A 12,129-nucleotide genomic window follows, 5' to 3' on the forward strand; every position below is an offset into this window, starting at 1 on the left:
ACCTATGGTGGACAAGTTTCAGCAGAGCTTCTAGACTAAGACAGACAAGGAAGAAAGGTCTGGTGATCTACTTCCAAAAATCAGCCAATGAAAACTTTATGGATCACAACAGAGCACTGTCCAAGTTGCTTGCTTTGGACATGTCATCAGGAAAGATCAATCTTTAGAGCAGAATATCATGTGTGATGAAGTAGAGGGCCAGCAAGGGACAGGGAGACCCTGGGTAAGAAGGATTGACACAATAGCCACAACGATGGTGACTGTGAACAGGCTGTTGATTGTGAGGATGATGCAGGACTGGACAACATTTCCTTCTGTTGTCCATAAAATCGCCGTGAGTTGGAGTCAACTTGATGGCTACTAACGATAATAACATGATGCAGGCATCCTGCTATGTGCAAGGGACACACATGTGAGGGGTCTGCCCTCACAGACCTTACATTCTGGGCAAGACTACAAACGTTAAACAAAAATTTTATGGAGACAGTTGGATCTTCTTTGTGAGTTAGGTTCTAAATTAGCAAATAAGGTAAAAACTGTAGATAATTAAAATAATCCAAGAAAATTCCTTAGACAGTGTTACCTCGAGGTTCTAATAGTGTCTCCCAATTAATTCAACGTAGCCAATTTTCCTAGAGATTTAGGATCAACTTATTTCTTCACTGAGCACAAAATAAAGTCACTGGCTTGTGTGAAGGAGTGACGGTGTTTGAAAATAGATATGGTCAAATACAACAGTCCTACTCTACAAAAGAAGGCAAATGGGAATAAGAATGACTGAGAAAACAGCAGGGCAATGTCTCATGTCCTCCTATGCCCACTTGTGGGTATTAGCTCACACACTTGTTTACTGGAATAGTGGATGGAATACCTACCACTACAATATTGAAATGTTTGTGTGTTCTCTCTTTTCCTCTCTCACACTCAGTCTTGCTTTCTCTCTCTGGCTCACATTCCCTTTTACTCTCTTTTTATTGATGAGGTACTGAGTTTATACACTTTAACTTGTATTAGTCATTAGTGGATACAATGCACTTCTATTGTTTTTATGAAGTTAATTATGTAATTATATTTGTGATAAATGTTAAAGAGGAAAAAAAGGGAGGAGTTCTAGAAGAAACAGAATTCTCCTTAGAAGCAAGGATGGCGGGTTTCAACTTGCTTACTCTGTACACATCATTAGGAAAGACCAATTGCTAGAAAAAACAAAAAACCAAACCTGTTGCCATCAAGGGAGTCAGTGAAAACTAGAGAAACTTTCACTGAAACGGACTGACACAATAACAACAATAACGGACTCAAACATACCAATGATCCTGAAGGTGGCATCAGACTGGGCAAGGTTTTATTCTGTCATAGATAAGGTTGCCACTGAGTCAGAGCTGACTCAGTGGCAACCTACAAGAACAACAACAAGAGAACATGTAATGGAGCTGCAGCCAGGTCTGGGAAAGAATCAGAGAGTATTCCTACGAGTAGTTGAGATTTCAGCAGGAATCTAAAGAGTTGTAAGCCAGACATGATATATGGAGTGTCCCATATGAAAGCATGTGAAGAGGTCCTGAGATGCAAAGCAACATGACATATTTAAGGACCTGAGAGAAGACTGAAGTGGCTACAGCAAGGAGAGTGGGGCGAGGATAGCTGGAGACAATGCTTTTAAACCTGTTAAAAGGGAGGTCAAAGATTCTACAGTTATGTCCTAAGACAAATGAAAAGCCAGTGATGGCTCCGCTTCTAAATAGAATTTCCTTGAAAGCACCAGATGGAAATAATTGCCCAGTGCCTCCAAGTTCAGTGGTAAGTAAGGGTGGCTCACACTTTCAGAGGACCGGACCTCTTACGGGCCACGAGGATGTTATAATGGATTTGGTGGTAAACTAATTCCTTCTGAGAAGACCCTTGAAGAAAACTAGGATGTTTTAATCACTAGATTCTAAATTCCCTGAGGTTTAGTCTTCTATCCCTAATGTGGTTTTCATATACCTTAGGCACTAACTGAGAAAACCCTGGTGGCATAGGATTAAGTGCTATGGCTGCTAACTAAAAGGTCAGCAGTTCAAATCCTCCAGGAGCTCCCTGGAAACTCTAAGGGGCTGTTCTACTCTTTCCTATAGGGTCCCTATGAGTCATAATCGACTCAATGACAACAGATTTTTTTACACACTAATTTTTTGTTTAAATAATGCTTTTATGCCTACATGATACTATCTGATTTCTGAAAATGTGTGATAATATAATATCAGTAACATTTGTTGAGCAGTTATCATGAGCTATGCAATGTTATAAATACTATATATGCCCTGACTGACTTAATACTCATAACTACCTTAGAGGAAATTCCTACTGTTATTCCCATAGAGCTTAAATAACTTTTCTAAAGTCAAAAAACTAGTGAATTGCAAAAAGGATTCAAACTCAAGAAGTTTTGCTCCAGAGGCTGTCATACTTAATCATGATGCTAGGTAGACACAGGCAAGAAAGCCAGGGTATCTACCTATCTATAGCTTTCACTGGAGACATAAAAGAAACTTTGGATAGTGGTAAAATACACATCAACAATAACACAGGCTTGGTGAACAAGACAATCTCCCCATTCTGCACCCTTGGCCACTGAGGTCCTTTACGGAATATATGTGGTTGAACAGTTCTTCCCAGCATCTCTCAGGTCAAACCAAAGAGGTCAGTTTATTTATGTGAAATGTCCTCCCTGCTTCATAAGTGCATTTGGCCCAAGATTATACATTACGCCTTGCATAAATACTCTTCATTTTATAACAATATTTCTGCTTATTATCTCGACCCAAATACCTACTATCTTAATATCATTATAATTGTATTCTGTTCTATCCATCTCAGTAAGAATAATGGCCCTGTGGTGTTGCTTTTATCGCAGCTAAAGAGGCTGAATTTCATTATAACCAAATAACTTCAAGCTTGTGCTTAAATTGATGGCATGCTGATGGCCATTGTTTTAGAACTATTTTATTTTATTTTTTTTCCATTAAAGTGACAGATATTTTATGCTGGACATAGAAGTGAAAGAAACCAGTGAATTCAATAGAAAAACAATGATGCTATTGTTTTTTGAAATAATGAAGTCTTAAAGCCATTCATTGAAAGCACAGCCATCTGATACCTCTAACTTTCGCTATCTAAACACAAAGATATTCATACAATATCAGTTACAACCAAGAATATTTTTAAACAAAGGAGTGTATAATAAATCTACACTTTGAAGTATATTGTCATGTTTAATCGGCTAACATTAAAGTTCAATAAAAAACTTTGCTAATAAAGGCATGAGAGTATAAAGCAAAACCACTGGACCTGATGTTTTTGTGGGATACACCCACTTCTTTCTGGTCAATTCCAATTCATAGTGACCCTATAGGACAGAGTAGAAATGCCCCCATAGTGTTTCCAAGGAATGGCTGGTGGATTCGAACTGCTGATCTCTTGGTTAGCAGCCATAGCTCTTAACCACCTTGCCACCGGGGCTCCTCTATTTTGTGAGATAGCTGATATTTTTAACAAGCTCTATGTTCTTTTTAAGACAGGACTATTCGGGTATCTAAGTTATATGACCAGAAAAAGTATACTCAAATTAAGGCCTCTCACAAATTTTGAAGCTGTAAGTCAAAAAAATCTTGCAACATGATATGTGGGCTAAAAAGGGGACCCCCCATCTCACAAAGTAGTGGAATTGCAAACGTCAGCTTGGAAGAAGTATTTAACCAAGTAATGATGAGTCGGCAACAGTTAATCCACCAAGGACCCTAAGAGCAAGAGCCTGAAAGAACTGTTTGGGGGATAATGAATTTTGATGAGAGAAACAAAGGGGTCGGGGATGCAGTCAAATTAGTGATTTTTAAAGATATGAAGTCTCTAGTCAGAAACAGTTCTCCCGAACCTGTCAGTAAATGATGTGAGTACATCAAAGTGAGGCACTGGTAGCTCAGTGGTAAAACTCCTACCTTCCATGCTGGGGAGCCAGGTTCAATTTCTGACCAATGCACCTTCTGTGCAGCCACCACCTATCTGTCATTGGAGGCTTGCGTGCTGCTGTGATGCTGAATGGGTTTTAGTGGAGCTTGCAGACTAAGACCAACTAGACAAAGAGGCCTGGTAATCTACTTCTGAAAATCAGTCAGTGAAAACCCTATGGATCACGATGGTCCGACCTACAACTGATCATGGCGACGATGGTGCAGGACTGGGCAGCATAGCGTTTCCTTGTGCATGGGGTCACCGTTTGTTGGGGGCCAACTGTATGACAGCAGACAACACATGAAAGTACTTTAACTCCTCTGAGCATGAATTTCCTGTTATGCAAAATTAAACTAAGAATACAGAAAGTCCTTATTATCTGAGAATAATTCATACTGGGGGAAAAGTCTCTTAAAGTGACTTCATTTAAAATGGGAGCTAAATAATTTTTAATAACAAAAACATGTTTATGTGGGACTCTTTTCTGGAACTAAAAACTATGCAAGCGCGTTTGTTTTTAGAATGGCAACTATGCACTCATTCTCAGGACAAAGAATAAATCGGTCATTGCTATTCTTTGCATGATTTTATGATTGCACTGTAAAAGATCCACAATTTCATGGCCGATTTTCACAGCTTGATCATAGTATCATTTAAGCCTTTGAGTAGCTTTTTAATCAATGTTCCTACGGGCTTCCTTTAAATGTGAAGATCACTCCGTTTCCGTATGCCCACTGTTGTCAGTACACAATTCATTTGCAGCTATAGATTGACCAAGAAACCCCATGGCGGGCACCGACAGGACCCTTGTGTTAATGGAGACGTGTGGACTACAGATAGCATTGTAAATGGTCAGGTCATTAGTGAACATTTTTATGTTACTAGGGCTTCCTACAAAACTCACAATTGTGGGGATTCTGATGAAGAGTATTCAGATAATGAGGACTGCCTGGACATATGTCGCATGGGTTATATGGATCAAAGAAATACTGTATATAAAAGCCCCTTACACAGTATTTAAAATACAGTAGGTGCTTGTTACAGCTTTGTTATGATATTAAATATTTATTTATTTTTAAAAAATACTTTTTCGTATCTTTTCCTAGGCCCTGAAGCAAGCTTACAATGAGTATTGTTATGGTTTGAATTGTGTCCCCTCAAAGTATATGGGGGAACACATATGGGAATGGGTGTTCCTTATCATGTTAATGAGCCAATATTACTGTAGGGTGTGTCTTAAGTCAATCTCTTTTGAGATATAAAAGAGCAGATTAAGCAAGCAAGCAAGCAAGCAAAGATGGAGGATGATAGGTGCCACACCACATGAAGATCACCAAGGAACCAAAGAACAAGGACTAAGAGCTGACAGATGGGAAATCTTCCCCTAGAGCTGGCATGCTGGATTCAGACTTCTAGCCTCCTAAACTGTGAGAGAATAAATTTCTGTATGTTAAAACCACTCACTTATCGTATTTCTGTTACAGCAGCACTAGGTAATTAAGACAAGTATATAAAGCAAGCCCTTTGTTCCCTCCTGTATTTTATTGGGCTTTTTATATTAATAATACTCAACTATGGAATCCACAATTATTCAGCCTGGTCCCAACCCACCAAATTACTTACACTCCAGCCTGGACTCCTTAGGCCCCCAGAATAGGAAAGAAGTTTACTGCCATACATATTCTCACACTTCCTGACTGAGAGTGGAAGAATTTCATGGGAAACTCTATCTGAACCCTCTTGCTAGGGTTTATATATTTCAGTAAAAGCTTAAGATATGGGACTACGTATCTTTCGGGAACACAGGGCGAAATGGTCAATATGGATATGTTGAATGAGCATCACCAGTGAGATAAAGGAGCAGAAATCAATATTTTCCTCTGTTCGTCTACTCTTCAGTTCATAGGAGACAGGTACTCCCTACAAAACGTGTTTCCAATCTAATAAAGACACATATTATGGAAAGCTAAGTTTGCAAGCAATTCTCCTTTTAAGCCTTTTCCTCTTCTTCCTTGAGGATTATTGATACCTCACTATAAGCAATGGTGGCATTGGACTTAGTTTTAAATTCATGGTACAGACTCTAAAGAAATATAGTGAAGCATACTAGAAAAAAGAGAAAAACAGAGAGGCCAATAGTGGTATCTGAAAATAGGCTTAAAGCACATTAGACCAGACTACTCTCTCACTGAGCTCAGCAGTAGCCAGACTTCACTCTGAGACTCTACTGACAAAGTGGACTTGGAAAGTTTTAAGCAATAAAAATATCTCAAAAATGATTAAAATTTGTCAATTTAAACATTCACAAATTGACATGGAATCAAACGCAATGGTTCTCTGTTCTGACCATACTTTAACACCAAAGTGACCAGCCAGCAAGCATCTTTACAATGATATACTTTAAGCAGTGATTCTTCTGTGGCCCTAACACATTGCCATTGAGCCAACTGAATATTATGGTACTTAATTACTTTGGAAAACTTGGATATAACCCAGACAATGCAAAGTATATATCCAGGGGAAAATGGAAAGGGAAATATTAAGACTAGAGAGAATAATAAAGAAGATATCTATTTAGTCTTAAACAAATACATCATTAAATATTTGAGCAATTTACATGAATTTATCTGTTTAGGCTGGGCTCTCTAGAGGGGCAAAACCAATGAAGTGTGTGTGTGTGTGTCTGTATATATATATATACATACATATGTAATATATATTTATATATATTATATTTTTATATATATATAACATATATATAAAACAAATCCACTGCCTTGAGTCAATTCCAACTCATAATGACCCTATAAGACAGAGTAGAACTGACCTATAGGGCTTCCAAGGCTGTAAATCCTTATGCAATCAGACTGCCACATCTATCTCCTGTAGAGTGGCTGGTGGGTTCGAACTACTGACCTTCTGGTTAGCAGCCAGGCACTTTAACCACTGTTCCACCAGGGCTCTTCTAAATACAAATATAGAGAAAGATTTCTTTCAAGGAAATGGCTCACGCAGTTGTGGAGATTGACAAGCCCCAAATCTGTGGGTCAGGCATCAGGCTGGAGGCGTCTCCTGACTCACTTGGTTGCAGGGGCTAATGAGCCCAAAACTGGCAGATCAGACAGCAGACTGTTGGCTCATGTAGCTGTGGGAGCTGGCAAATCCTAAGCTCCGCAGGTCAGATGGCTGGCTGCTGGCTCATATCCCAAGAAACAGAGGTCAGAGGATGATGAGTTGGATTCACGTTTGAGAGCTTGAGCTTTGCCAGAATATCCATATATATTGGATGCAGGCCATGCCCCTAAGGAAACTCCCCTTTCAGCTATTGGCTGTTCACATTAGATCACAAAATGGAGGATAATTACATAGTATCTGCCAAATCACTGAGAATCATGGCCTATGCAAGTTGATACATAACCTTAATCATCATAATACCTATAAACTCCAATGCATTTTATACATGTAAATATGGTAACAGTAGTAAATGAAGTGACCTTGAGTTTTATAGCATGCTATGTGAATATTATTACAAGTTTGCTTTCTATGGGGACATTCTTTTGAATATGAGTTGAATTTTCAGGGCGTATGCCCAATTGTGGTAGGGAATGGTCACCCAGAAGCAGACAGAGGGTTGCAGCTTGAACACTGTACAGAATGAGGTGTCAAGTAGATGGTAATCTTTCCTGATGTGCACAAAAAAAATTGTGTTACTGAATAAAATGTTTCCAATATTTTTTTCTTAAGCTCTTGGTACCTGTGAATTGGCATCGACTTGATGGCAACAGGTTTGGCTTTGTTTTAAATGAGCCCTGGTGGCACAACGTTTAAGTGTTCAGCTGTTAACCTAAAGGTTAGCAGTTCAAATCCACCCAGTGGTTCTGTGGGAGAAAGACCAGGTGATCTGCTCCCATAAAGATTGCAGCCTAGAAAACCCAGGGAAGTAGTTCTACTCTGTCACATGGGGTTGCTATGAGTTGAAAATCGACTCGAGGGTACCTAAAAATGACATCCAGTATCAACCCTGACTCATGGCAACCCCAAGTGTGTCAGAGTATGGTGCTCCATAGGGTTTTCATTGGCTGATTTTTTGGAAGTAGATAATCAGACATTTCTTCTGAGGTGCCCCTGGGTAGACTTGAACTTCCAAACTTTCAGTTAGCAGCTGAGAGCATTAACTGTTGGAGCTGCCCAGGGACTCCTACCTAATATTAGATGGTAGCAAATACTAGCAGATGACTAAATAAATAAAAACGAACCAAGGGATATGAGCAAAATACGTATTAAAAGCTGGTCCTGCTCAATGAATTTTATTCACAAATGTCTTTGTGTTTGAGGCAATTTATCGGATAATACCTTCTGTCATGCTGTAAAAGTATTCCTCATTATGGGGGGCAGAGCAGCTAAATTAACTGAGTGACTACTATGTGCTGCGGAATATAGATGATATACCATATTCCTGTTTAGCTCTTTCCCTGTCCTCATCCTGCTTTGTTCATTCCCCCTCCTCTCAGAGCATCATTCCCCTACCCTCTCTAAATAGATTACTTCAACAAGAATCCCAGTCTCAGGCTCTGCTTCCACACAGATATTCATATTCTCATTTAATATGTTATAAACTAAAGCTCAGAGAAATTAATAATCTTTGTGAAATCACACAGCTAGAAGAACTAGAACAAAGGCTTGTCTTCCTCCAAAAGCATGTCTTTCCAATACCTCATTTGCTCCATGTCATAGGCATCAGGTACTATGAAGTTCAGTTGTTAGATCACGGAATTTGGAGCATTGTGCTTAGGTCTACCTTCTGCAACAGATTTGGCACCTGTAATTCATACACTTCATATTTTTCTTTAGTAAAAGGAAGATTATTGTACTAAAACCATTCTCTGTGATAACTCTATTTGCTTTTGAGTACTTGTCCTGGTAAATTTTTGAAAGCAACAAGAAGTCAGATTATGTATAAAATGCTCAGTTTCATGCTTCTCTTTAGGCTTGACATCTACCAAAAAGTGGCTGAAACTGTACTTTTCATTTATCTTCACAAGTGTCACCTATAGATTTTTAGCGAAGTTGGCTTATTTTAAATGCAAATTTTGTTTCACACACACACATTGGGGGATATCGATTTAGGATCAAAGGCCATTATCCAAAGTAGAAAAAATTATAGTCAAGATCTGGAACTTAAAGACAGGTCCCCTGCACGTGTTTGTCAATGTGTAGAGATGGATGATGGGGTAAAGATTCCTCATTCAGTGCTGCAGTCCTTGTAGATCAAATCTGAGAAGGCAGTTAGGGCGAGGTTGGGTCTGAGAGCCCATGGTGCCATGGGTTTCCCTACAGAGAGATTCCCTGGATTTTCAGAAATTTCCTTCAGTCGCCCAGATACCTTTCATCCTAGGTAACATCCGACTTTAGGCAAGATAAAGCTTCTATAGGATTTTCGTATCTATCTATCTATCTAAAACAGAGGTCAGTTAATCCAGGAACCAACAAGGCCACCGGTTTAGAAGTAAAGACAGACCATGGCATCACTGTGGTGGGACAGATCTTTTAAGGACAGAAGATTAAGCACCTTTTGCTTTGCTTTGGAAACCCTGGTGGCGTAGTGGTTAAGTGCTACGGCTGCTAACCAAAGGGTCGGCAGTTCGAATCCACCAGGTACTCCTTGGAAACTCTATGAGGCAGTTCTACCCTGTCCTGTAGGGTCACTATGAGTCAGAATCGGCTCGACGGCACTGGGTTTGATTTGGTTTTGGTTGCTTTGCTTGGCTATTAAAAAAAAAAAAACCTCCAGATTTTTCCATGGTAGAGTGTGTATATGTGTTCTGGCTGCTTATTTCCAGTTTTATTCTAAATGATCATATTTCAGTTCCATTAAAAGCTAGCAAAGCTAGATGGGCACTGTAAGTAGCTGTGATATAAACAGCAGAAATAGCCAATTAGGAGCCCCTCATTGGACTCAAGATATAAAAGTAAGCAGAGTGATTTTGGCCATCCTGGAGCTACTGTATTTTTACACAAACAACACATGTCTTCTATGTTTGTTTGCCAATCATGCCCTCCCCCATGAGGCATTTTTGGAAGCATGCTATGGTAATTTTTTTTATAGCAACATGTAAAAAAAAATTTTGACACAGTTGTGCTGACAAAAATACCTCACGGGGGAGGGTGCAGTTGGCAAACGAAAGTAGATTTGTGTAAAAATGTGATACACTCTGACCATTCTTTTTAGAGAAAAGAGTCACACATTCTCTATCTGTAGGACTGGCTACTTGGAGATATATTCCTTTTAAATGAACCAGATACAATGTAAAATTATGGATTATGAAACTAAGTATGCATTTAGGATATTTAAGATTCAGAGAGACTTCTTAAAACATTAATATATGTCACGGTGCTTCGCATTCCAATCTGGGATCTATTGCCTCTGCTTTTCCTAAAAATACTTAAAAATTATGAGAATTTTAATAATATGATATAGCACCCAACCCAGGGCCATGTATGTAACAGTTGATGAATAAATTCATATTGCTATAATTAAATGCAGTGATTACACAATGTCAGATGCAAAGAAACACAGTAAAACAAATGGGGGCTTTTAAGACCCTGAATGTGGGTTCAAATCTTTCCTCCACAATTAACAAGCTGTGTGACCTTGGACAAGTTACTTAATTGGCTGTCACCTTACCTGTAAAATTAAGGCTATACTTCATAGCGCTGTTGTGAAAAATTACTAAAATACTCCTGGCATCAGTAGTTGTGTCCTCCATTAACAGCAATAAGTATGCTGAGTGAAATAATTCAATCTCAAAAGGACAAATATTGTATGACATCACTTACACAAAAAAACAATAAGAGGCAAATATATAGAGACCAAAGTTTATTAGTGGTTATGAGAGGTAGGACAGAGGGGGAAAGAGTGGGTTATTGCTTATGGAATACTGTATTTCAGTTTATCGTAATGGAAAACCCTCATTGATTGTGGGTAGGGGTGCACAGCCCATTAATATACTTGCTGTCAATAAGCTGTATACCAGTAAAAAGTTGAATTGGCAAAAGTCGTGTGATAGATATAATTTACCGTGACAGGGGGGAAAAAAAAAGAGTAGCTGCTTAGGTTTCTTATGAACAACCAAACATCTCATGGGATTTGATTCCTTGGTTTGGAGGTTTAGGGTCATGGTTTCCTGGGACATCTCAGTTAATTGGTTTAATATTGTATTTACTGCTTTTTTTCTACCTCCTAGTTTGTTGCATAGTGTCTGAGGTCTTAAAAATTTGCAAGCAGCCATCCAAGGTACAACAGCTGGTCTCTATTTTCCTGGAGCAACAGGGAAAGAAGAAGAGTCAGGAATAGGAAGAAAAAATGGAACATGTGGCTAATTGCCTCCATAAACAACTCTTCCTTTTGCCATGAGACCAGAATAAACAGTATGGTACCTGGCTACCATTACTGAACATTTTGATCAACGATTCTATAGAAGAATCCTGATCAAAAGGGTGAAAAATATAGAACATAATTTCAAATTCTCATGGAATCCATACTTTCTGGAGCCATGGAGGCTGTATGAACCCCTGAAACTATTGCTCTGAAATAATCTTTAAACCTTAAACCAAAAATATTCCCTGAAGTCTTTTTTTTTTTTTTTTTTAATTTATTGTGCTTTAGGTGAAAGTTTACAAATCAAGTCAGGCTCTCATACAAAAATTATACACACCTTGCTGTGTACTCCTAGCTGCTCTCTTCTTAACAAGACAGCACATTCCTCCTCTCCACCCTGTATTCCCCGTGTCCATTCAACCAGCTCCTGTACCCCTCTTCCTTCTCATCTCGCCACTAGACCACATAGTCTTAAGTGTCTTCTTGAGCCAAGAAGCTCACTCCTCACCAGTATTATTGTCTATCTTATAGACCAGGCCAATCCCTGTCTGTAAAGCTGACTTGGGGAATGGCCCCCATCTTGGGCTAACAAAGGGTCTGGGGACCATGACCATCAGGGTCCCTCCAGTGTCAGTCAGATCATTAAACCTGGTCTTTTTACGAGAATTTGAAATCTGCATTCCACTGTTCTCCTGCTCCATCAGGGATTCTCTGTTGTGTTCCCTGTCAGGGCAGTGATTGGTGGTAGCCAGGCACCATCT

The 12,129-nt window shown here is 39.1% G+C and overlaps 1 protein-coding gene across 1 annotated transcript in view; it reads right to left on the bottom strand.

The window, feature by feature from the left end:
- Positions 1–12,129, bottom strand: part of THSD7B (thrombospondin type 1 domain containing 7B) — an 826,015-nt gene that overhangs the window by 30,994 nt on the left and 782,892 nt on the right. The window lies entirely within an intron of this gene.

Source organism: Loxodonta africana, chromosome 6 (assembly GCF_030014295.1).
Source record: "Loxodonta africana isolate mLoxAfr1 chromosome 6, mLoxAfr1.hap2, whole genome shotgun sequence".
Taxonomy (NCBI): domain Eukaryota; kingdom Metazoa; phylum Chordata; class Mammalia; order Proboscidea; family Elephantidae; genus Loxodonta; species Loxodonta africana.